The sequence below is a fragment of the Chelonia mydas genome, chromosome 21, assembly GCF_015237465.2.
Source record: "Chelonia mydas isolate rCheMyd1 chromosome 21, rCheMyd1.pri.v2, whole genome shotgun sequence".
NCBI classification, from domain to species: Eukaryota; Metazoa; Chordata; order Testudines; family Cheloniidae; genus Chelonia; species Chelonia mydas.
Genome location: NC_051261.2, coordinates 9,121,427 through 9,147,079, shown reverse-complemented (window position 1 = coordinate 9,147,079; position 25,653 = coordinate 9,121,427). Strand labels below are relative to the sequence as shown.

General features: G+C 51.2%; 1 protein-coding gene across 2 annotated transcripts in view; it reads right to left on the bottom strand.

Moving 5' to 3' along the window:
• TFEB (transcription factor EB) overlaps positions 1-25,653 on the bottom strand; it is a 53,700-nt gene that overhangs the window by 23,203 nt on the left and 4,844 nt on the right. The window contains exon 1 of one of the 2 annotated variants that reach the window (XM_037885026.2): positions 9,726-10,054. The exons of the other annotated variant lie outside the window; for it this stretch is intronic. The gene's annotated coding sequence lies outside the window, so the exon portion shown is untranslated. Of the gene's footprint in view, positions 1-9,725; positions 10,055-25,653 lie in introns of those variants that run through there. 2 annotated transcript variants of the gene reach the window in all.

Genomic DNA, 25,653 nt, shown 5'->3' with positions numbered 1-25,653 from the left:
TTGCATATGCCAAGTAAATAAACAGAGTTTAAGCCCAGAAGAGACCACCAGATCCACCAGTCTGACCTCCTGCATATCACAGGCCATCCCTCCTCCCCCGCCCCCAAGTGCAAGCTGGAGTTTGCATCTAGTGAGCTAACCAGGTATCGATCTTGATTAGCTCAGTGGGTGCAAACTCCTGCATATCCGTCTTGACACCTAAGAGGTCGCCATCATTGTTCATTATTTCTATGCCAGTAGCACCTAGAGGCCCTATACTAAGGTCAGAGCCGCACTGTGCTGGGAGCTGTACTTCCGCAGAGCAAAAAGGCAGCGCCTGCCCCAAAGAGCTAATAAAATGAGGCTGAGTGTGGACACTTCAGAGCTTGCACTCTACATACAAGATGAGAGACAACAAGCAAGAGTCAAACAATGATGATTTAGTTGGAGTTGGTCCTGCTTTGAGCAGGGGATTGGACTAGATGACCTACTGAGGTCTCCTCCAACCCTTATCTTCTATGATTCTATGACTGTGATCGCTGGCCACTGGTCTCTCAGTGGAGCTGTCTGTGAGCACAGAGACGGCCTAGGAAAACCAAGAAATCTGCGCCACTCAGTGCCTCCCTCCTTCCCCTAACTGTGAACTTGCTTTACAAGAAACAGGGGGTGGCGGTGAGCAGAGAATTCTGCTATTTCCCCTTAGGAAATTCCTCAGCCAATCACCTGAAGAGAGGGAGAGGTGAGGGTGAGGGGAAAAGGGAAGCCAAAGTGAGGGCAGGCCCCTGATGCGAAATGGGGAGGGGGAAATTAGGCCTGTTTTAAAATAGCCCAGCCGGTTCTGCTTGGCTTCACCCTCGGTAATGCTCAGCAGCTTCTGCTTTCGCTCTGACTCATCCGCAGTGTGGGGGGAGGCTAACAGGTCTGACAGAAGGAGAATGAAAACCACTGGAGTCACAAGGGCCATGAAAACTGAAGGCAGCAAGCTCAGCCTGGAGAACAGCCACCACAGACTGGGCTCTCATGAGCTCTCCTGAACTGAGCGGGGGAAAAAGGGGGTCTTTCCCAGGGTGCTGCAGGATGTGGTGCTGGTGATTCACTAGGGGGCGCTCTTCCCTCCGAGAGTGAACCAAACCACTGGCCCATAGCAGTGCTTTCTTTCAGGCCAGACGCACAAGTGAGGTCCCCGCGAGCTGTGGACCATTAAAGATTCTTGTGATTCTTTGCAAGATGAGAGGCATTAGCCTCAGGGTCATCCAGTAACATCCAGACCAAGTACCGTCTGGCTCCCTACATTCTCATAGAGAGACCTGAAAATCTGGCACAAAACCAGTCTATGTAACCTCTGCTACACGCATCTTGTACCGCCCTCGATCATGAGATCTCAGCCCTTGAGGATCATGAATAAGTGCTAGGGTAATGCAACATGCGGCTAAATGGGAACAGGATCCCAGGGAGATGGAAAAGCAGGCCCCATTAGGGAACCCACTAACTTAGAACAGAAAGTCTCCTGGCAGGGACACCGCGTGCATACAGCACCCAGCACAATGGGGTCCCCATCCTGACTGGGGACTCGGAGGGCTATCGTAATCCAAATGGTATTGGTCAGATCCTCTGATGGAGTCAGTTGGCATAGTCCCATTGGCTTTGCCATTTATGCCAGCTGGGGGCCTGGCCCAGACGGATGCAGGATACCGAGATAAGAGAGAGATTAGATCTAGAGACAAATAGCCATGGACAAACTAGATCGAAGTATAGAGAGACAAGATAGATTACAGCTCAGACCATTCTCAGGTGCCAGCTCTCACCCAGCCACCTTGCCCCATTCACTCCACCACTCCAGCCAAGTTCCCCACTTCTGTAACCCCTTCCCTATCTCTATTAGCTCCACCCCTCCCTGCAGCTACCATGTGATACCGGAGGGCAGAACCCATGCCCATCTCATTGACTGGCTCCTACCCCGGAGCAGGAAACAAGTGACTCGCAGAGGTGCAGGCCCCTGGCAACGGGGAGAGAAAAAGGGCCCTTCCTCGTGCAAGGTCTTACCTGCACTAGTGCAACCGCACCCTAGTCTAAATCCAGATTAAACCTGGACAAGGGCCAGGGGGAGGGCCCATCCCGGTTAGACAGGGCCTGACATGAATCTAAGCCAATGCGCCTCCCAACCAAGCCAAGTCCCCAACAGAAAGGCATCACTTGGCTGCTCTGTCTCGGGCAGCAGCCCCCAGGCCCGTCCTCGGGGCTTGTAAGGTGCATCAGCAGTCAGCCAGCAAGGCAGCCCTGCCAATGGGATTGGGTTTCCTTCCAGCCCTGCGACCGGAGCACCTGTTCCCACTGGCCCCACTTGGAACAGTGCCTCCTGTCAGTCACAGGGAGGTAAGGGCAGAGGACTCGCAAAACAAAAGAGGGGAATGGGCGGGGGGGGGAGGGGAATGCAGGCAGGAAGGAGAGAGTGAGTGTCTAAGCAACGGAGGAGAGAAAGGAATGGAAGAAGAAAATAGAGAGAAGCTAGAGAGGGAAGGGAGGGGACAAAAGAGAACAAATGGGGAGTGGAGAAGGAAAGAAAGGAAGAGAAAAAGGAGGAAGAGAACAGAATTTCTTTGCCCTTTGCCCCAGAATCCAGGACAGGATCATCTGAAACAGAGCTCTGGACACCCACCCCAGAAGCCACCTTCCCTGCTGGAAGCTCAGGGCAGGAGGCTCCAGCAAGCTGGGCAGTTTCTCCACCACCCTGGCAAGGATCATGTTCTCAGATTACACTGGGTCTCAATGACCCTGGGCTGGTGCTGCTGACCTGGGGCTGAGAAACGGAGAGGAAGGAACTCAGAGGGGTCAGCCTCCAGGAGTCCTGTGGCTGCCCCAGGGTGGGAGAGCTGGGGAAGCTCTAAAGGCTGGCTCCAGGGGCAGAGAAGAGAGTGGAGGAGGAGAGGCAGGGACCCACCATGCTTCTGGGAGAGATGCTTTCTCCCTGCAGCAGCATCTGCCACTGCACTGCTGGAGCCTGAATGGCACAAACGGGGAGCTGCAACCAAACCAAACAGCCCAGGTGCCTTCTATAAATCACTCAGCTCATGCTGTGCCCCTGGATGACCCTTCCCTGGGTTCCAGGCTTCTATTTAAGAAGACACTGGATTTCATGTCAACAGTGGGGCGAGGGAGAGACAGCCAGGACTGGAAGGAGGTCATATGAGGGCCCCCAAGAACACTCACCCACACAGTGGTAGAGGTGCCTGGGGCTGGATCAACCAGTACCACTCCCCTCCCCATTATCAGGTACCTCCGGCCCCAGGATGGGAGACCACTTTAAAGGGAGGGGAAGGCTGACAACGCTGCTTACAGGGAAACATTCTTCCTGGTGCCTTTAACTCACCACCAAACACATTCTTGGTTACACGGCAGGCACTAAGGGGTTAACACCCTATTCCTGTCCTGTTAGGGTCACTACCTGTGGGTTGGTCCTTACAGTCACTGATCTGTCCCATACTGGCAGGGCAATTCTATTACCGGACATACACCCACACCCATGCGGTCTGTGAACTTTTCTAGATAGCATGTGTTGCTACGTCTGGTCTGACCCCACGCCAGACACAGGATAACTTCCCCTTTCCCCTAGCTTCACTGCATCTCTTGCACCACGATGAATTATTATTTATTGTGGGTATTATGACAGCACCTAGGAATGGAAGAAGAAAACAGAGAGAAGGGAGAGAGTCAGGGGCCAGGACCCCATCATGCAGGTGTACGGTCTGTGTTTCACAGAAGACCAGATCCTCAGCGGATGTAGATTCACGTCTATCAAGCAATGCCGATTTACACCTGGTGATGAGACAGCACAAGCAGCTTTCAATAGGGGTGGGGGATTTGCATCAGATTCTGCAGATTACCTCACAGCTGTCCCAGCCAGACTGCATTCGAGCTGTTTCACAGGGCTCAGCCTCACAGGCGTCCGGTAGGTAGCCCATGCCTCAGGGAAGCATGGAGTCATGCAGAGGGCAAGCAGTAGGGACGGGGAGACAGAGAGGTCTGGTCAGCTGTGGGGCTGGAATACCTGCACTGGAGTCCTGTTGGGATCTCAAAGCTGGAGTTTTGTTCACTCACCCCTACGGACACTGTACAGCCTGCGAACGGTGACCAGAGGGTGGATCCTAAACTCAGATGGATTAGGGAACAGCAGGGAGGCAGAGGGTCCAGAGCAGCATGGGCAGTGGAGGACGACGGGAAGCAGGCGCAGAGCGGTAAGGGAGACGGAGGAGGAAGAGAGTCCTGACCAGCAGGAGTGGGCCAAATGTGCACTAGGAACTCGACACCCAGGACCTGGTCCCTAACTACGCTGCTGAGGGCTGGTATCTTAACCCCTTGCATCAGGGTGCTAGATGTCCCTGAGCTAAAGGGCTGCTCACTCCCCAACGCAGTCTCCAATGGCATCCATGAATTTGCTCCCTGCCTGGGGGATGGAGTGGCCCACTCAGAAGAAGCGATGCTCTGCAGTCGACGTGCTCTGCGTCCCAACCCCACTGGCTAGAGCTCAGGCTAACAAAGGCACTGTGTGTGCAGCCTTGAGCTACAAACGGGAGCCTCGCAGAGCCACAGCTGGGGGTCAAGCCAGGAATTCGACAGTGCAGAGAGCTGCTCCTCCCCGGCATGCAGGGCCTGTATCGGCCACATCAGGGTGGGGACTGGCTGATTCATACCTCACGCTAACACAGTGCTGATCACCCACTGGGTGCCAGCCAGGGACCAAGAGAGGAAGATTAGTTCCCTGCAGAATCTGGGGTATATTCCTTGCCTGAGCCAAGGTGCAGGGAGGTTGCTGTTATCACCTTTTGGGGAATTTCCACGTTGATAGCATGAGGGCATTTGCGCTTTGGCGGGTGGGACTCTAGGAACAACACGTTGGGCCAACAGAGTTATGGCAGGAGAGAATCTGACTTATTTCTCTGATTCTCCTCACTTACCCCGATACTAATGTGGTTACTCCAGATTTACACAGGGATAATTTAAAGGACAATCAGACTCAGGCCCATTGCATTTAAAATCCATTAATCCAAAAGGATCCCAGTGAGCTTAAGAAGTTGATCTTTAAATTCTACATGGGGATCTCCTCACTTACCACTCAAATGCAGCTGTCTCTGGGGTGGAAGGCTGCAACTCTTAAACAGCGCACACAAGGGAAGGTTTATATAATATCTGTATGGTTCTGAATTTGGATTCAGATCCAAATTTAGCACTTTAGGACCTATTTCCAGAGTAAAGAGAAAAGAAAACACACAAAAAGCAACAGCTTGGATTTATATAGCATGGATCACAGTTGGAGATCAGCTACACTAAGGGTCAGTTTTTCTAAAGAGCTGTGCTCCCATTTAGGTAGCTATAATAAATGACCAAATTTTCCAAAAGAGACAGCATATTTAGGTGCTAAACCCTTTGGAAAACCTGGCCCCAATCCTGGGTGCTGAGCACTTGTAAATCTGGCCTTCAGATCTTTGGAAAATCTAGGGTATACGGACGCTAGAAACACTATAGCAGCACAGCTGCAGCATAGATACTTACTACAGCGATGGAAGGGATTCATCCATGGATGTAGTAAATCCACCTCTCCTAGCAATGTCCACACTGGGTTATATGGCGGCTTAATTATATCGCACAGGGCGTGAAATTTTTCACAGCCCTGAGCAATGTAGCTAAGCCAACCTAACTTTGTAGTGTAGACCAGCTCCTAGTCTTACAAGTTTGCAGGACCATGCCTTAAGTTTGTGAAGTGCTCTGGGATCCTTTGGGGGAAAGTTGCTGTGTAGACATAAACTACTAGACTTAATTCCAATCTCATCCATTTTATACCAGAGCAAATGAGACAATCACGCCCACTATGATTTGTGGGGAGAGGAAGTTTGTAGCATGGGAGCTAACAGCTTGTTTCGGATATCCAAAGTAAGTTAAATTAATGGACTGAAATACAACGGCTGGTGCCAGAATGAAGAATTAATCTTCTTTAAAAGTATCTCACTGTTATTTACTGACACACATTTTGTTGATGGATCTTTTTCATTTTCACTGGGGTCGTAATCTTATTGTTCTCTCATTTGCACCAGTGTCCATCTGGAGTAATTCCACCAAGAACAGAACTGGTGTAACCAAGGACAGAACTGGAACCCGTCTACAATCGGTTTTATCCAGCGCACATCACCATGGGACGAAAGCCCACAGGGTCTGATTCCCCACCTGAGCTGTCACTGGCACCTGTGCAAAGTGAATACAAAGTAGGTACAAAAACGTTACCAGTGGTGAGAGTGGAAGGCTGTGCTTTGGGAGGACTTTGCACTCCTTACGCACAGGTGCAAATGACACTTGTTGTGAAAGCACCAGAGAATCAGACCCCTGGAGTCATTTTTACTGACCGTTCACGTATCTACCAACAGACAGCAACTCCCGGTGCATCGGGGCAGTTGCTTGGCAACAAGTTGTATTTTCCAAAGTTGCACACAGCCATAGCTCAGCGACTGACTGGGTTTGTGGAGCTGCCTGTTACCAGGCACCGCTGCGCTTGCCCAGAAGCTACTTATCGCTCAGTTGGCTCAGTACGCCCCATGCCATTATAAAATATGCCCCGCAGTTATTTTTACAGAAGGAATGGCAGCCTAACACCCAGCGCTACTTATGGCTCACCTTCTCCTTCACACAGCAAGGTGCTGCCGTTTTGATCTACCCATGCCCCCAGTCTCCTACCATCCAGATCTCCCAAGCCACTGGGACCCTCCTTGCCACTGAATGACTCTGAAAAAAGTCTAAGCCACAGTCAGTGGAAGCAAACAAAATAAAAATCAGGGCTAAAAATAAAGCTCGTAACGAGCCAGGTTCCAGATATAGCACATGCAAAGCACACAGGATGGCTCAGGTTACAGGCCGCCACCCTGGCCAAGGGGAACCAACTGCCAGCCTTATCGTGGTACTCACAAGGAGGCTGAAAAGGAGGTATGACAGGCACCCCTGTAGGCCTCATGCAGGGTTCCCCGGCATGGGGGTGAATTTCAAGGCTTATATGAGACTTCAGCAGTTCTTCGTGCTGGCCCCTCTGCTCTGAATTTCACTCTGTGCACACAGCGTGTTCCAGACAGATGGGAGAGAAGGAGGGGATGATGCCTCTCCAAACCCAATCTACGCTTCTGGTGAGTGACTGACAGATGTACACAGGCAGGAACACCGTCCTGCACAGCAGAGGAGAAATTGGGCCTCACCATACAAGACACATTTAATGCACTGTAAATAATATATGCATAGAAGGACCACCAAGAAAAGCTGTAAGGCAGATGGGCCAAGCAGTCACCTGGTGACAGGGCCCCTGGATGCAATATCCTGGGCACGGTTGCCTGTCCCTGCCACGGATAATATACGTCCAGCTGCCAAGGCAGACGCTCAGCACCATTCTTTCAGTGCACAGTCTGAGTGCCCAGGGCAGAGCGGCTGCGCCGTTACAGGGAGGTGAGGCTGTGTGATCTGGTATCACTGATACATCAGCTTTATAAGGTGTCTCTCTGACTTACATCCCTTGGCATCGGGCACTGGATGCTACGCAGAGGCGGACAGGATCCCCTATGGAGTAACCGATTTGCCTGGAGTGTCCCACAGTCCTAGAGCACAGGCGCTGGAACTAGGGGTGCTGTTGCACCCCCTGGCTTGGAGTGGTTTCCATCATAAGCAAGGTTTACAATTTGGTTCAATGGCTCTCAGCCCCCACACTATACAAAACTGTTCCAGCACTACGGAGCACAGGGAGCCAGAGTGCCCGCCCCACAGACTGATCCACAGCGCCATGTACAGCAGGGCAAGCTTCCTACATACTGCCCCACAAACCTGCTCTCAAAGGATCTCTAGGGAGCAGAGGGAAGCCTCTCTGCTCAGACCCCCAACCCAAGGGACTAACTGTGGTGCCTTCGACACCATTCAGCTGAACTACGAGCCACAAAACTCATTCCACACAGGCCCACTAAACAGATATGAACTGGAGGCCAAGAAGGAGGAGGCTCAGTGGCCCATTGCTAATCCCCTGAGCTACCCAGCTGTGACTGATCATGGCATTTCATGAATGGAAAGATCAATTATAATATTGACTCCCCAAGCAGTGGAAAGGTTGTTACCGGGAGCCAATGGAGAGTGGGGAAGGCCCAGTGGGTGGGGGGAGATCGGACCTTTGACACTCAGTTTATGCTGCTTCACTGATAAACACAAGTGTTTAGGAAAGGAAACAGAAAAAGAAAGAAATGAAAATAACTGTTTCTTTATACTACCAAAAAAAAAAAAAAGCAATCTTCCTTCCTTGTTTCTCTTTTCTGAATGCCACTAAGGGAAGGAAAGGGCAGTGCCCACCAAGAGGTGGCCTGGCTCAGCTCAGCACCAAAAGCTTCACACGGTTTTGGCAGAGGCCCAGGAAGCAGACCCAAGAGACATACAGACATGCCTAAAAAACAGGGGCACCCAAACTCAGCCCAACCAAGCAGCTGCTGCTACTGGCTCAGAGCCACACCCTGTTTGCAGGGCCCTAAAAAAAGCACAGGCGATCACCACCGTCCTCGAGTTTAAAACATAGGGATGGCCCATGGAGACTCCGGGGCCCAGTGACACAGGCCCCAGCTCAAGGTTTAAAAGTTGGGGGGGGGGGGTCACGTCACAGGCTGACGGGGTGGGAGAGGCCAATCCGAGCGTCCCTGCTCTAGATCTGTGCCACCAGCGATGGGCGCCTGGGATCCCAGAGCCAGGAGGAGTCAAGGAGGGGGCTCCACTCACAGCTGGCACAGACGCTACTGCACCGCTGCATCTCTCAGCTGGTTATTCCAAACTGAGCTCACTGCCATGCTGCAGAGCTGTCACAAACGGGCCCTGCGCCGCCTCCCAGCTGGCACTCTCCAGCCAGCCCAGACCAAGCGCCGCAGATGGCATGGAGCGTTCTATCCCATGGAGGTGCTCACGCTGAGCTCGTCACACTGCGAAGGCTGCACTGCACAGCAGGTGTAGGCAGGGCTCCCAGCTGCACCCCCACACCGCCCACCGGGTGCCCGGGGGGCACTGCAGTGGTGCTGGGGTGCACCACGGGGATGGACGGGGAGCAGCAACGAGGGAGGCACACAGACGTGGGCGTGACAAAATTGCCCCTATTCCCTTCTGAATCGAATGCCTGCCTGTCCGGTTCAGAACGCAGAGCAGCTAAGAACCAGCAACTGAGACAGGGCGCAGAGCAGAGATGCTTACTCTGTGTTGAGATTTGCTCCGACAGGTGCCAGGCCTTTCCTGTCCTCACCCCTCCGTGACCAGTGGCTTTGGTTTGTTCTTGTTTTCCCCACTATGAAATTGTAATGACAATATATAGCCAAAAGCTCGGACATCCAGCTTCCTCCGGACAGCTCCCCCTGCCCTCTGAACCCCAGTCCCACAATCACAGCGCTCTCTGGGGGCATCACCAAGTTGCAGAGCCTTTTCCCTCCCCACCCAGAGCTGACTACTCTCCTACAAGGCATCCCAGGAACAGAGCCCCCTGGCACTTTAAACACAGCCCAGAAAACCACACCTGCTTCCAGCCCTGCTTCCAGCATGGGAGAACCAACAAGCTCTGTCATCACATAGCCCCATAGCTGCCCTCTTCACCCGCGCCCCCCCCTCCTGTCCTGCAAGGACAGCCACTTGCTTTGCTCTATCTGGGACCCACTGGGCGTGGGGACGGAGGAACGTGCAACACGCCCGCTGCTCACGATTCTCATTACCTGAATGCCGAGCGTGGCTCCCCGTAGCCAGGAATAGTAGAGAGATGAGATCAGATCCTCACTAGGACGGGGACACCCAGCAGCATCCCCCCCTCGCTGTCCGGGTAAATCTGTCTGACTCTTACACCGCTCCTGCATTTCCTCATTTCCCCAGGGCCCCGCTTTTAATGTAGCGCCCGGCAGCAGCGGGGGAGAGGAAGTTGCAAAAAGCCCCCGGGACTGCTTGTCTCATTCCCTTAACGTGACGAAGAAATTACTAAGCCGAGCTAAAATAAATAAATAAATAGCCCCAACGGCCACGAGGCGTCACCACATCTCCAGTCCCCCTACCGCACGATCCGTGACCTCTCCAAGAAGATACACACATTTCCAGCACCTCCCAACTGCTGCCCGCTAGCTGGAGGGGAGGTTAGCAGCCACCTGTGATGTGTAGGAAGGGGCAGAGCTTCTGCAGTCACACTCAGATGACCCTTGCATGGGAACAGGAGTTTGAGGGCGCATGTCTATAGTTCCTCTCTGCCAACACGTAAGGCTTCAGCAGCTCTGTTCAACCCGGGCATAGTCTTATCGTGGCACTCGTAACGGCCAGGAACTATTACACTGTATTATCCAAGGATCTCTCAGTGCTTTGCAGTCATAAAATCAATTAAGCAAGCTTCACAACCCAGCCCACAAGACGGGTCATTATCTTCCTTTTACAGATATGAAAACCAAGCCATGAAGCAAAGCTATAGAAATTGCCCAAGGCCACACAAGAAGTCAGTGGCAGAGCCAAGAATAGACCCAAGGCGTGATGCCCAGTCCTCTGCTCTAACCACTAGGCCCACACACCTCCCCTAGAGGCTAAAAAGCCTTCAGTGAATAATACTCCGCCCTTCCTTTGCAACTTCTGCCCACTAATATCAAAGCACTGCACAGACATTTATTAACCCAGGCATGCAACACCCATGCATGGCAGGAATTATCAGCTACATTTTACTGACAGGGAAACTGAGGCAAAGACACGTGATGTGACTTACCCAAGGCCAGGGGGAGTCTGTGGGATACCGGCCCGTACACCTGTACTTTTGGCACTAGACTTGCCCTTTGTCCAAATGGCACACAAAGCGCTTTATGAATTTGGAGTTCCCACAGCTGAAATGCAGCTGCCTCTGGGGAAGGAGAGACTTGTTTAACAGCTGCATAGCAATTCCGAGCAGCAACAGGAAGAATCGTGGCTCTAACCGAAACTGCAGGGGAGAGGGTGGAATTTTAATAGGAAGGATCCAGTCTCCCAAGTTGGAATTTGCCCAGGACTCTGAGCACTAACACCTTTATTCTTGCGAAAAATGCCATGTGATCCTTATTGACCACGAGGGTCAGGGCCTTGATTTCACAGCTCACCCCAAAGATGGCACTTCTGGCAGCAGAGAAGCCTCTGATATGATGCAATCAAGTGTTGTTACTCTGGGTAGAGTAGGTCAGTGACAGGGTTAATGAAACAGAGGCTGCTGGTTTCAGCTCACATGGCAACAACTGGTAAAAAGCCATGGGACCAACTCCTCTCTCACACAGACCTTGCTTACGCTACCTTCTCCGGTAAAACTCCCCTGATTTCCCCCTAGAACTCCCCCTTGCTATCACCAGCGGGGCCCTATAGTAGACACGGTGAGAGCATTTTAACCCTTGCGTCACCTAGACCTGCTCTGAGCAGGGCTAGACATCCCAATGGCCAGACCCTGAGCTGCCAACCAGAGTCCTGTCTACCCTTGATTGTCCTACCACCAGCAGGAGCAATGATGGGGAAGCATAGGGAAAGACAGCTAATATGCACACAGTCACAGCGATGCTCCCGGCAGACCTGCTGGGAAATTCAAAGGGAAACAAGGTGCATTTCAGAGATGAGTGAGCTCTGCTATTTGCGTCTGCCCTTGCAAATTAATCGCATTCTAGTCCAGTGGCTGGGCATATTTGGTCAGATCCTGAGCAAGTGTAAGTCAGCATAGTTCCACTACTTTCAAGGGAGCGGTGCTTATTTACACCAGCTGAGGATCAGGACATGAGCTGGGTCCCCGGCCAGGTGGTTAGGAGCTAACGTAGAGCTAAGCCAACACCCCGAGCCAAGCCCTGCTTTGCAGCTTTCAGACTCAACGCCACCTGCGCAAAGAGGACATTGACTGTTGCTCCGATATGCTAGAGTTTTACACTCACCTTGCACAGGTGTCAGTGACCACACCAGGGGCCTGATTCTCCCTACACCTTGGGGAGTCATTTCTACCAGGACAGAGCAGGTGTAAACCCTTGCCACTCCCACTCAGCAGTGTTTTACCCTCCCTTTTGCACTGGAGTGACTGAGTGCACAAGGTGCTGGGATCACAGAGAATCAGACCCTAGAATTTACAGTGGCACGGCTGTCGGCTCCCAACCTGACAGGTACAATGTCCGGATTCGGGTCCAAACTGGCCCCCAAGTTCAGGGTGCCGTGACATGGGAGGGCGTTGGCTTGGCCTCATCTCTGCTCCTAACAATCCAAGCCCCTGTCCATTCTGAACACACAAGCCTATAGGTTGTCTCTGATGTTTTGGTCTCCCTGGGCCTAGTGTTCTCCCACCCACCCACCATTTGTGATTTGCAGCATTTCCCCTGCCCCTTGGCACATCCACAGCTGACAGTGACCAGGTAATGGTGCAGGACATTCACAGCTGGCTCCCACACTCAGGAAGAGGGATGATGGCTCTTGCACGCACACAGCCAGCTGTTCCTTCCCCTTTTCTCCCAACCCCCCGCTACACTCTCACTAATATCTGCCACCACCCAGGCTTCAATAGCAGGAGCCTCCCGCTCCCTGTGGCCATCGGTGCCTTCGGAACACTCCAGACACACAACGGTAGCTCAGACAGATGCGGCATTGACTCCAGGAGCCTCTCACTCCGAGCTGGCACCGGCGGGAACCCCCGGAGCGAGAGTCCGATTCAGAGGGGGACAGCGACAAGGACTCTGTGTGAAGGCTCACACAGCTGGCTCCGCTGCCCGGGGCTCCAGTACACACCCTCCCTTGTGGAGAGTCTATTTACCACCTCCCCCCTTTGTGTTTGGGGCCAGAGAGGCCCCTACGGCAGGGTTCCCGCTGCCAGTATTCCCAGGCCAGCTGAACTGAAGGGCCTATCTTTATCTTTTCACTTGTCTTTGGATTTAAATAGCTAGGAGGGACACGGAAGGCCTCTGTTTATTTACCACTTAATGCATACAGACCTTGTCTACACACTGCTGGAGGGGGGTGCGGAGCTGAGCGCCCTTCTCACCAGCACTTCTCCTAGGTCCCGTTCAAACAGATCAGAACTGGGCACGTACAACCACAAGCCAGGGGCTAGCTCTCTCCCCGTGTGTATGGGGCACAGATCTCCCAGGCATCCTATGCCCCCCTTGGCTGGGGGGCCTCCTAGGGTTTAGCTGGGTGATGGCAGCAGCCCCAAAGTCGCCCGCAGGGTCAGGGAAATCAGATACACCTTATTGATTTGAAGTTGGTTTAGTGCTGGTGAAAGGCGCTGGATTGATGGCTCTGGAGAATGGAGTCCCCCGCTGTGCACACACAGCAAGGACAGCACCAGCAGCCTCAAGGCAAGCTTCCCGCACTGGCCCCAGCCTTCCCCTGGTGGGACCCTGTGGGGCAAGAGTGAGGAGTTCAGTGTCAACAGCCCTTGCAGTCCTTGCCCCTCCTGTTAGACTGACGCAAGGGGCGACACTTCCCCCTCCCTGCCCCCAGCCACATGATGGTGACCTATGTGACCTGGGCACCTGTCTGCTACCCAACAGACCAACTCCCACCTTGATCATGTCGAATGGCCAGATGGGAACAACTCCGGTCCCTACTGACCCAGGTGGGATTAGAACCAGTGCCAGGCTCCGTAGCCCACCCCCAAGCCAGTTGGTTTGCCGCAACACACATCTCTCAGTGCACCTGGCAATGAAGGGGCTGGTCCAGCTAATCCTGCCACCTCTTCAAAGGCCTGATCCTGACCGATTCCCAACAGCCATGCCCCACAATTCCCAGGATCAGGCACAAAATGAGCAGAGAGAAGAGACCAAAATCTGCCGAAAGCCTCCTCGCCCAAGCCCTCCGAAACAGAAGGATCAAAGCAGATAGCACCAGAGGTACGTCCCACCCCAGGCAGGCACGAAAGGGGCACTATGAAGAAGAAGCTAGTGTCCCCGAAGGACTGGAAGTCTTGTTTTATGTGGGGGCGCATAGGGCAAACCCGAGGAGACATATCCCATGAGCCCACACTGAGATGATGGCTAGCTGCTGATGCTCGGGTTATTTACAGCCCTTGGCAGGCCTTGGGAGGCTGTATCATCAGAAAGCCATCTCTGTGGTTCAGGCAGCTTCCCGCGAGGCTATGTCTCTTCACACATTGAACACTGAAGGGAGGGCTGGCTGTGAGACACAGGAGGTGAGATTAGATGATCTAACGGTCCCTTCTGGCCTTAAACTCTAGGACTGATCCTTAGTATCTTCTCCATAGCGCCTGCCATCTTTGTGGTGCTTCTCAGTCACGGGAAAGCCCTCCACAACCCCAGAAAGGCCAGTGGCAATAGGGGTTTGCACTTGCACATCGCTGGGGTCCCTCTCGCGAGCTAGTGGCAGGCTGGGGTGCCAGCAGCGTAGTTTGGGCATACTAACAGTGAAAGAGACGACGGCTGGTGCACTGGAGGAGCAGCGGCGGCGTATTTCTGGAATACGGGTTGTGAACTGGCAGGGTAGCCTTAGCATGCTATTTATGTCCCACCGGTTCACTACTGGCACACGAGCTGTGCACCGCGGAGGTACTAGCTGTGTACTGGCATACCAGTTGTGCACGGGTAGTATATTACTGGTGTCCGAGCTCTGCACCACTCGCACACTCACTGTGCATTCCTGGTTCACCACCAACATATTATTATTGTCACACTCGTGACGTTTCATGGCGGGCACTACCGGACGGTTCAATCCAATCCCATCTAGTGCAGGCCCCAAGACTAAGCGATGTGGGCACAGTAGGGGCGACACACCTATGTGGAAACAAGGCCCTGCTGCTCGCCCGTAGATGGAACAGGCACGAAACCTGCCAACCATTCACTTGGCTTTGTGAAGGGGGTGAGACGCAGGGGGACGGAGACCAAGGGGGAGAGCTAATTGACGTCGTCATTTCCAAACATCCTTGGCACCCGGCTGCATAAGCCCGGTGGAAAACTGTGAAATTCTGCCCTCGTTACCTCACAGCTGAAGCAGGCAGGGGCGGACAGATCGATTAGGCAGATGGACGGAAGACAACCACCCACAACCGCATGGACGGCATCCTGGGCTGGGCCCCCTTCATGTCACCGGGGACATGCAGCCTTGAAAGGGAGAAGAGGTCCTTTAATAGGCATGGCAGGCCCCCCCGGAGCCCCCCAGGAGGGGAAACCTTAGCAAATAAGGGCAGGAGGCCAATGAGAGACTGAGTCACGGGGCCTGTTTTTAGCTCTGGCATCTCAGCAACGTGGACCGCTGTGTTGTTAACAGGCACTTGGGCCAGAGGCCAAATGTTTTCCCTTCCTTACCTTAAATACCACAGTCAGAAGCAGCCCAGACATTTAGCACAGTGAAAACATTACCCCTCCAGGCAGGCGGGCAGCAAAACCTGTGCAACAGCAGGACCTGGGCTGAGGGGGACACGCAAGCCCCCCCCTTTATCCCGGGTGCACTTCCACTTGTGTCAGGGTTACCGGAGCATCTGCAACCACCTGAACTGGACTGGTGCTGCCAAGCACACAGTAGGATCTGGTTCTGACCCACGGTGCCAGGTACATCCATCCCCTTGGACAAACCGCCATGCCCCTGGCTGCCGTCTGTGGCAGCAGTAACAGGGTTAATAAAAGCAGCTCTCTAAACCTGCCAGTGCCCTCACCCTCATCAAGCAAACCCCGGGTAGAGAGATCAATGATCAACCACACTTCAAAGCATGGCCCCCAGCCCAGCTGGAGGTCGTGGCCTCTAAGGTACGGGTATGTGGGAGGGGGAAGGAGTATGATCAGCTTGGTCCCAGGCCTGTCCGTGGCATCTGGTCCTCCTCAAACACTGGGTGCCTTTGCACTCAGTCCCCTCACCCCTTGACTTAGAAACCTTGCAACTGCTGCAAAGGATTTTGGGTACACACTCAAGGCAAATCAGACGCAAGTTGCTGGAAGCAGGAAGGGGGTATGGAAAAGACAGACAGGGATCACCGTAGGAGATCAACCCAGCGTTCTGCTCTGCCTGGGGATCCGGCCACCGACAGACGATGCTTCAGAGCAAAGAGAGAACTGCTCCCTAGGGCACCTGGCCAGCGGTGCGCTCACAAGGAGGGGCGGCAATCCCCCACCAGAATTAAACATCACAAGCCAGGCAGCAGGGGAGGGGGAGGGAAGGGGACAAGTGAGCAAAGCTCACTAAAACTCTGTCCTAACCAAGTCACAAGACCACACACCCTGGAGACAGCAAGAGATCAATCCTCCATTTAAGATAAATCAACTCGAGCTCAGTGACCCAGGAAACGAGGCAAAGGGAACCCAGCAACACCCAGGGACTGAGTGTTTAAAAACACTCCCACCCACCCCCATCCTTTTTACCCTTGAGCAAAGGGGCAAAGGGAAAATCAGAATGACCTTGGCCAAACTCTTGGGAAAGGCTCTCCCCACATACATGGGGGAAATGGCAGCTCTTCAGATTAATTTCAGCAAGGGCCACACTTTCTAATGGCTACCCCTGTAGGAATGATCCCCGTACAGATCATGAGAGCTGGGGGGTGGGGGCAGCGGCGGGAGAACTTAAAAAAAAAAAAAGAAGGAGGATCATGGTCCAGTAGTTAGCACAGAAGACCATTACTCAAGCAAAATCTGATTCTGCTCCGACTCAGACAGGTTAAAGGAGATACAGCAATGTAAACTAGGGGTAATGGGGATCAGAATCAGATCAATACACTAGCTCTGAGCTCACATTAGGACTCCTTGCCCTGGGAATTACAGCTCCAGCTCAAAGTGTAGATATACCTGTAAGCTCCTGGTGATCTCAAACGAAAGGGACAAAGCATCCAGTCGTTGAAGGGACCCTGAACCCCTTCCTAAGGGAGGTGGAGCTACATGAAACGTCCATCCATCCCCCTCGTCTCCCCTCACCTTGGCTGTTTTGGAAGATGCACCGCAGTGCTGGGAAGCAGGTAGTATTTATAAACGTGCATCAGTCAGCCCCCACTGGGCCACCGGTGGATTGCATGTAATTGTACCTTGCCTGCGTCGCCCCATGAGTTCTCGGCCTCTCTGGACACAGGAGCTGCAGCTGTTGCTCAGACCCAATAATAAACAAGTCAAAGGGACAGAGTGTGATTTGACTTCCCAAATAGCCCTCACAACTGTCCCTGCTTTCACACCCGGATCTACCTTTGTCCCAGCCCCGAGCCCACTTCTCAGGCGTGTTCATTTCCGAGCTGTAAAAATGTAACTGACAATGGAGAAATCAGCAACACCAGCTTTGCTGCTTCCCCCTCCCCCGAACTCCGTGCGAGCCCCGCATTTTAGAGTTTATTGAAGGTTACGTTTGAGTCTGACCTCAGAGTAATCCCATGGAAAACTATGGAGTGATGCTGGCACAACCAAGATCGGGATCTAGCCCTAACGGGGCACCCCCTCGGCGAGGTTCTCGACGGTGGGGTTGGGAACTACCACAAGGCTCCGACCATCGGGTGCCAACTCAAATCACTAGCAAGCTGAGCGATTCTGGCCCAAGCAGCTGTGTCTGATCGTCAGCAGATTGTGTCGCTTAGCTTCCTCAAGGAGCGTATGGCGAGGAGAGGGTTGGGGCATGAAGGGACGGAGCCAATGAAAGGGACAATCCAGAGGAACAGAAGGCCACAGGTTGGAGTCCTGAAAGACAATGGAGAAGGGCCTTTGCACGGAGGAGATGGATCAGGCCCCTGTGCCCTGAACCTGTTTCAGACGAGGAAAGAGGTGAGGTGACAGGGCTGTATTTCCCACATTAGTGGCTATTAAATACATTTAGTGGCTTGGAGAAATATCTGGCAATTTGACTGACCCAGGGTGGCTCGCACCATTCTTCCCACGTCCCTCTGGCCTGAGCTAGAGCTCTGCAGGGCAATAGCATGGAACACCTCCCTCCGCACTAGGTTACACAACTCTGAGGTCCCGATTCATTGGGCATCTTCTGAGAGCCTCACCCCATGGATAGGGTGTGGGTCTCCTCTCACCGCGCCGCCCCCCCCCCCCCCCCAAGTCACTCCATGCTGACACCAAACCTCACCCATCATACACCCAATCTCTTCCCTCAAAGGACAGGGGAAAGCAGCCTTCATGCTAGGAGGAAATGCTCAAAGCTAGTGCTGTTCTCAGTGACTCAGGAAGCTAGAGGAATCTCTTCCCATTCCCTCCCACTTTTCCGAAAAGTCCTCTCTCTGTTCTCTGGCTGTAAACATGTCCTTCCAGCCACAGGAGGGGAGCATATCAGTTCCTTTTCCCTCCCTCCCACCCCGCCCTTTGGCTTGCCTGTGGTTTTGCATCATCATCTGCTAATATTGCAACACACTGTTTACCTCAGTCTTGTTGCAGCTTTGAGGCCTTTCTGAGAGTTCCCACCAGGCTGCTAGGGAATCTGACAAATCAGTCAGGTGACTGGCTGCTCTGATTCCAGCAGCCACCAACGAGGCACCCTGCTCTCAGAAGTACAAAGGATGAATCAGCAATTCCCTCCCCAAGCGAAAACTCACCCACACTAAACACTTGATTGGCTCACTTTTCACCACCGATGGCACAAGTACTGGCAGTACCATCTATGGAGCTAGCCCCACGTACAATGGTGAAGCCAGCCTGGTCAGTTTCACTTTCCGTTTCTGCTAAGTTTCCCTTCCTGGTTCTCATGCAACAACTGCACCCTTGTTTCAGCTTTCAGTACTCTCGGGGGGCAATTTAAATCCAAAACAGAGCTCCCCACACATCACAGTGATGGGGGAGGATGACTGATAGATTAGATGCATGCAATACAATAAAATCTTTGTCTAGGAATCCTGAAATAGTCTGGGATTCCTTCCTTTAGCATAAATGACTATCTATAACTTCAGTTTCAGGATTCTTTATAACTGAAGCAAATTTTCAATAATAAAAGTGGGGAGACACTTAATCTGCATGAAACATTAGTGACCCTGGGTCTTGGGATTTATCTAGACAAGAAAGTTGCATCAGCTTAATTTAAGGTATGAACTTAAACAGATTAGACTGTAAGATCTTTGGGGCAGGGGCTGTCTTTTTGTTCTGTGTCCGTGCAGTGCCTAGAACAATGGGAGCTGGGTTCCAGACTCAGACTCCCAGCTGCTCCCGCAGTACAAAAAATAATAATTTAGTTCAATTGGTCACACCCCTGTGTGAATACGCTTATTCCAATAAAAAAGTGGCATTTTTCAGTTTCGCTTCCATCAACTGGGAATAGGTTTCAGACAAATCAGGCTCAGCCACTCAAACCAAAACAAGACCATCAACCAGGGCATTCACACCAGTTTAATTATAGTAGTTTAAAAACCAATTTAAGTTAAACCAGTGCAATGTTCCCATGTAGACAAGACCCAAGACGAGGGACATTTGAAAGGCATGGATAGAGAGATGCAGAGAAATGCAATGAAATCCATTTCATGAGCATTTCCATTAGGTTTGAGCCCACCTTTCTTCTTCTATTGGACACGCTACCCTGGCAAAGTCTCTTTAAATCCTGGGCGTCTACATGCAGTTCTCCATTACAACCATGGGACCACAGCAATGTCCGTAGGCATTGCACCAGCACTGCATTTGGCCCTAAATTGTTCGAATTTCTTAAGTATGTATTTTAAATAAAAGCTTTTAAAAAAGGGGAAAACCACCACAAATCACTGAATTACTACACCAGGTGTTTTGCTTCCAAAATTAAAACAAAATAAAATCACTCCAAAGCCTCGTGCCAAGTTTGCTACACCATTAAAGTCCATAAAAGTAAGGCTTTATACTACATAACCTGAGTTAAAGCGTAAGCATATCTAATAACCCCCCAAAACCTGCTGGATTTCGCCCTTGTTAATCATATATATGATGAAAGCTGATAATAAATAATAATACCTCGAGAATAACTTTTAGCCAAGATCCACAAGTCACTTTAAAAATAGTAATGAAATCTCACACGTTCCCTGGGATGCAGTTAAGTATTACCATCCTTATTTAGATGGTATTATTATCCCACTAAAGAAAACCGAGGCACTGACAGAACAGAGAAGGAGGAGCACTATCCTGGAGTTAACCTACCCAGCCTATGAAGGCCTCCCCAAAATATATTTCAAGGCTGGACTATAGTCTAGATTCACAGATTTTTTTTTTTTAAAATCAGAAGGCATTTGTGATCACCTAATCTGACCTCCGGTATAACACAGGCCACAGAATTACACTTCTGTATCACAGGCTCATAGACTTTAAGGTCAGAAGGGACCATCATGATCATCCATCTGACTTCCTGGACATTGCAGGCCACAGAACCTTGCCCACTCACTCCTGTAGTAGACCCATAATCTCTGGCTGGCTTCAAAGAATGTGTGTCTGACTAAAGCATATCTTCCAGAAAAGCATCCGGTCTGGATCTGAAGACACCAAGAAATGGAGACTCACCACTAATTTGTTCCAATTGTGAATCACCACCATCATTAAAAATGCATGCCTTATTTCTAATGGTCTTGTAGTTAGAAACAGAGCAAGTTAATGACAGAATCTGGAAAAGAATTCAGGAGTCAATTCAGCACCTGTGGCCAATGCTAAATTCTCTTAAACTTTTCTGAAGTTACATTCTACTGAACTTCTTGTACGGGCAGTCATCGCCATAATACGAGCACTTAATTAGCATAATTATCAACACCATAATACAAGTGCTTCCCAGACATGCACTAAGCAATATGACTAACATCTATCACATGTGGTTCTTTCTCTCTCTCTTCCTCTATTCACAGGGAAATTGTGTGGCATTTTTCTTTCTTTATAATGTACTATCTATAGGTGCATTACTTGTTTACATCAGCAAAAGCAATGTTGAAATGCAAAAAATTCAAAGAAGTTTGTAAAGAACTTTGGCATTTTTCAAGGAGACGGGCGCTATATAAACTTGAGATATCGTTGCTATGGGGCACTCAGCAGATGGCAATGTAAAACTGTGTAACGTGGTGTGGGGGGTTCTTAGTGTGGGTGCAGTGTCTTTGAAGATATGCTATATTTGTACTAGCTTTTTGAGGCAAATTACCTGGAGGGAGCTGTTGCAAACAGCAAGGAGGATTGGTCTCTGCCTTGATCTCTCTCTTTCTAGAGTTAATTCTCAGTGCAGGGTTACTTCTGGAGAACAGAACATAGGTGTTTGGTCTGAGATTTCTGAAAGAAGGGATTGCCTTTATGCCGTTTGTGACCACCTGGGTTCCCAGACTAGTGTGTGTGTATATGTAAATAAACAAGTCACATTATGAAAATGCCCTGTCTCTGTCTCACTGATTTCTCCTCCAAAAGGAAACCTGCAAGGCCTCAAAATCTGTCAGGAGGCAGAGGCATGACATTATTATAAATCACAGGGGATCTTCCGGGGATCTTGCTGAGGGAGATACATGGAGAAAAAAAGCTAACTCATACTTCCTGTCACTGTGATACATCAGGAAAAAAAAATCCCTTTGTCTTCCAGCACATTAAAGCCCAAACGTCTCTTTCTGCACTTCAGAAAGCATGTCCTGCTATTAAAATAAGAACAGCAAATTTGGAGTCTCTAGCATGGCCCCCTCCAGCTTTCATCTTCCTCTCAGTCACTACATGGCTCACCAGAAACATTTCCTGGGAAACAGCCATCAGCCAACTGGGAAGTGGGACAAGGCAGTGGGAATTGCCTTCTGGTGATTTCCAAAAGTGGGAAGAAGTGCTAACAAGCTTCTCCATGCTGATGCAACACAATCCTAACCTAGAAGGTGCTAATACGGTATGGTTGGGGTACCGTGGTTTTCCATGCTGGCACAGAGCCCTGTAGGCATCTATTGCCTTCCAGAGGCTGGTGCGCCATTCAGAGAGGCCCCAACTGCAACAGAGCCATCTCTTGTTGTCACCATGGGGAAATGCAGTCTCCATATTCATCCAGTCTTGGGCTTCCACTGAAACCATGTTGTTTCCCCCAACATGACACCAGGCTTAAACTATGATCTGAGCGGACTGTCCACAGCTGGCACAAGAGAAATCCAGTTGCTCATGCAAGCCTAGGTTCTCCCCTCCCCGACATAGTGTGCTTTACCAATATCGACCATGAGTACAGGGACAATTGTGTTGTCTAACTACACCATCCACAGCTTCAAGAGCTGGTACCCTGGCACGTCTGCTTGCCTGCTGCATAGCCCAGCAGCGATGCAGTACTATGCTAGATGTGCTCCAATCCTCAAACCATGCACTCTTTTACAATATTGTAAAACACGGAGTATATCAGCTTCTGCAGCTATAAATTTCCTTGTAAATTTCCAAAAGCAAATACAGCGCCATGGCAGGCCCTGACCGAAAACAGTGACCCTGAGCCAGCATGAATCAGACCCAGGAAAACACAATCCCATGCTTTCTCCAGCCAGCCTTGCATTTTTGGGGAGTGCAACAAAGAGAGGTGTCCTGCCATGGAAAAAAAAAAATCACAGTTCCTGACACCTTGCCAGACTTGAAATAATGAAGTAACCAGTATCATTGACAGGCAGCATCGGCTAGTGGCTCAGGCACCGAACTGGGACTGAGGAGAGCGAGGCTCTACCCCCAATTCTGCCAATAACCTGCTGTCTGATCTCCAACAGGTCACTTCCCCTCTGTTTCCTCTCCCACCCTTTTCCCTCTAGGTGCTGCCACAATAAATATGTGTAACAATAACAAACATTACAGTAGATCTCTGCCCTCTGGATACAGCTAGATCACCCCACCCACAGAAAACTTACCCTTGGGGCTCATATACCCATGACAAGGAAGCCTCTGCATTAAGAATAGGCCAGGATACCCTAGAGTCTTCACTCCCACTGACATGACTTCCAATTGCCCACATTCTCTCCAACCAGTATAATCCAGATCCTCCTCAGGATCAATGCCAGCAAGTGCCCTCAACAGACTCTTTCTGCCAACTGGTACTGCCTCCTTTCTCGAATATGAGAAAGCATTATTGGTTAAGTGAGGAAAAAAAGGGATGGATGCTCCAGTCCCTGATGCCTCCTGTCTGGGAAACACACTTATCCAGGACAGGGGGTTTGTTAAAGACTAAGGACTTGGCCCCTCAATATCAAAACTCCCATTGATTTTCAATTTCTGGGGGAGCAGACGTAGGTTCTCGAGGGGCAATTTCTGTGGGAACCCTTTGATGAATTATCAGCAGCATGTTGCAGGGTATCAAAAGCCTGAGAGCTGTTAAGTCTAAGAGGCCAAAAAAATTACTGGTGGAGAACTCCAGCTGGATTGGTCCTGAGTACCTGAGAGGTCGTCTCTTTCTCTCTGGAATCCCCACTGCCCAGAATGGCTACATCCCATCAGAACAATGCAACGATTGACCAACAGGCTCATGAACGCAGGAGACAGAACTTTCACAAGAGATTAACCTAGACTGTGGAACTCACTGCCTCATTCCTTGCACTCCCCCAATCTCTCTGTCTGTCTGTATCCACCTGTCGTCTCTTGCCTTATACTTTACTGTAAGCTCTTTGAGGCAGGGACCATCTTCTTGTTGCATCTGGATTCAGCAATGACTCAGGCTCCTAGGTACTACCACAGTATATAGATAATATAGAACAGTGAGATTAGACACACAGGCCTCACCGTGCTCAGAACTAAATGCAAAACTCGGCTCCAAGACTCAGCTTCCTCTTAGCAATCATCTCATGCACACATCTCACACACACCCAAAGACAGCCACAACACAACCACATGAACATGCCACACACCCACTTTCAGACACACAATTAATCAGGCTATTTCTCCCACAGGCCAGGAGGGAAGAAGGAAGATTTTCAGTGCTATTTCTAAACACACTTGGGGAGCACTCAGATGCTATCCAAACGTTGGCCATATAAGCACCAAGATAGACCAAAATCTGGATTGTCAGCGTTGCTGAAGGAAATCTATATGAAGAAAGTCAGACTCACCCTAGTTTTCTGTGTTTAATGGAGGCCTTTGCCCCTCAGCTAATCTCGGGGGGTGAGGGAGAGGGTTTACAAATAAGCCGTATCTCTGGACGGAAACAAGGAGAAAGTGACCAAGAGCTAGCAACACAGACATTGATGGAAAGGGGGAGTTGGATGGCCCTGAGAGGGAATGAGTTTGGTGGTGTCAGTCCAGTGCCTTGCGGGCCCCCTCCCAATTCTATTCCAAACAGGTTCCTTTATTGCCCTCCTCACGGCAGTGTGTGGGCGCCTTCCAGCAGGGCATTAAATGACACGACTAACAGGTGTGGTTCGCTCACTCTCTCATCCTTACCCAATGGGGAGAACTGTGCCTAGAGTGGAGAGTTTTGTTTTGGGGAAGGATTAGCTTTTTTAAACCTGTGCCCTGCTTTGTGTTCACATCAGAGAAAGCAGGCTGAAGAAACGCGTCTTGCAGTGGAAGGGGAAGATGGTGAGGTCTGTGACCGTCCTTTGTTCTTGTGGGAGTTTGTTCCACCCCTGTACCTGGCCTCGTCAGCAGGGAAAACAACAAAATAGGCCATGCTCTCTAGGGGCCCCCTTAAAAGCCAGTTGATGCATCATGATGGAGAAGCTTGCCCTGCCACGGCCCGGGCCATACTCTGAACTAGAAGTGGTTGTTCTCCAGGTCTGTCATTCCTGCAACTTTCACTAGGACTGAATTAGCTTACAAGAAATAAGAGATCACATCAGTCTGCAGTTCACCACCTAGGCTCCTCTCCAGAGCCCCCCTGTCAGGTGCTGAGAGACGCTATAAACCTCAGCTAATCATGTCATTAAAGCAATAACCAAACCCCTGGGAAAGCCATGCTGAGCCAGCGCTCCAGAGATCCGCAAAGAGCTGAATGCATCTTAACTCTCAGGGCACCCCCAGCACCACGCACAGCCCAGGGCTGGCATCACACCACATGACTCAACGAGCCAGGCCAAGGCACCACAACGCTGCACAGAGCTTCCCAGCACATCACACACGGTCATGCCACGAGATAAGAGGTCAACCAACACATGCCACAGCCAAAGCCATGACAGGAGAGCACCGGGTTTCCCAGGCTGAGCCCCAGCAGGGTACTTCTCGGCAGGTGGGGAAAGGTTGCAGGGGAAGCAGAAGGGCCCTTACAGGAGTGGCCCTTCAACCCGCTGGGGAAGTCCCACAGCCTCTCGGTCTTAAATTATACAATAGGTTTTGCTGCCGGTGCAGGTCAGGCTTTACCATTACATCCTCCAAGCCCTGTGGCTGACCTCCACCCCCAAACACACACACTATGACTAATCACTTCAGTTCCTAGGAAATGCAGGGCTCTCTCTTCCCTTTCCAGACAGCGTTTCAGAGAGTTTGCTGTCTCCCCTGGCCAGCTTTGCAAAGCTCATCGCAGGGTAGGAGACGGAGCCTGATTTCAATCGCTGGGACACGTGCGCAGTGGACCTGCTGCTCTGGATCGAAAAACGGAGGCTTCAAACAAAGCGCCCGGAAACTGGACTCACGCTGTCCCACGAGCCACACCTTGGCGCAATTTCCTACTGATAAGGGCAAACCCTGGAATCAGGCAAGCTCCGTGTCCCTTTGAAAACATCCCTGACCTCCTCTGCAAATACCCCTGATGTTAGAGTGTTCACTTTGCAGTTGTGTGTCTATAGACACACAAGCTGACCTGCTGCCCTTTTGCTCACCCTCTCACAAGGTGACTGGCCCACAGCACACACACTGATCCCTAATACAG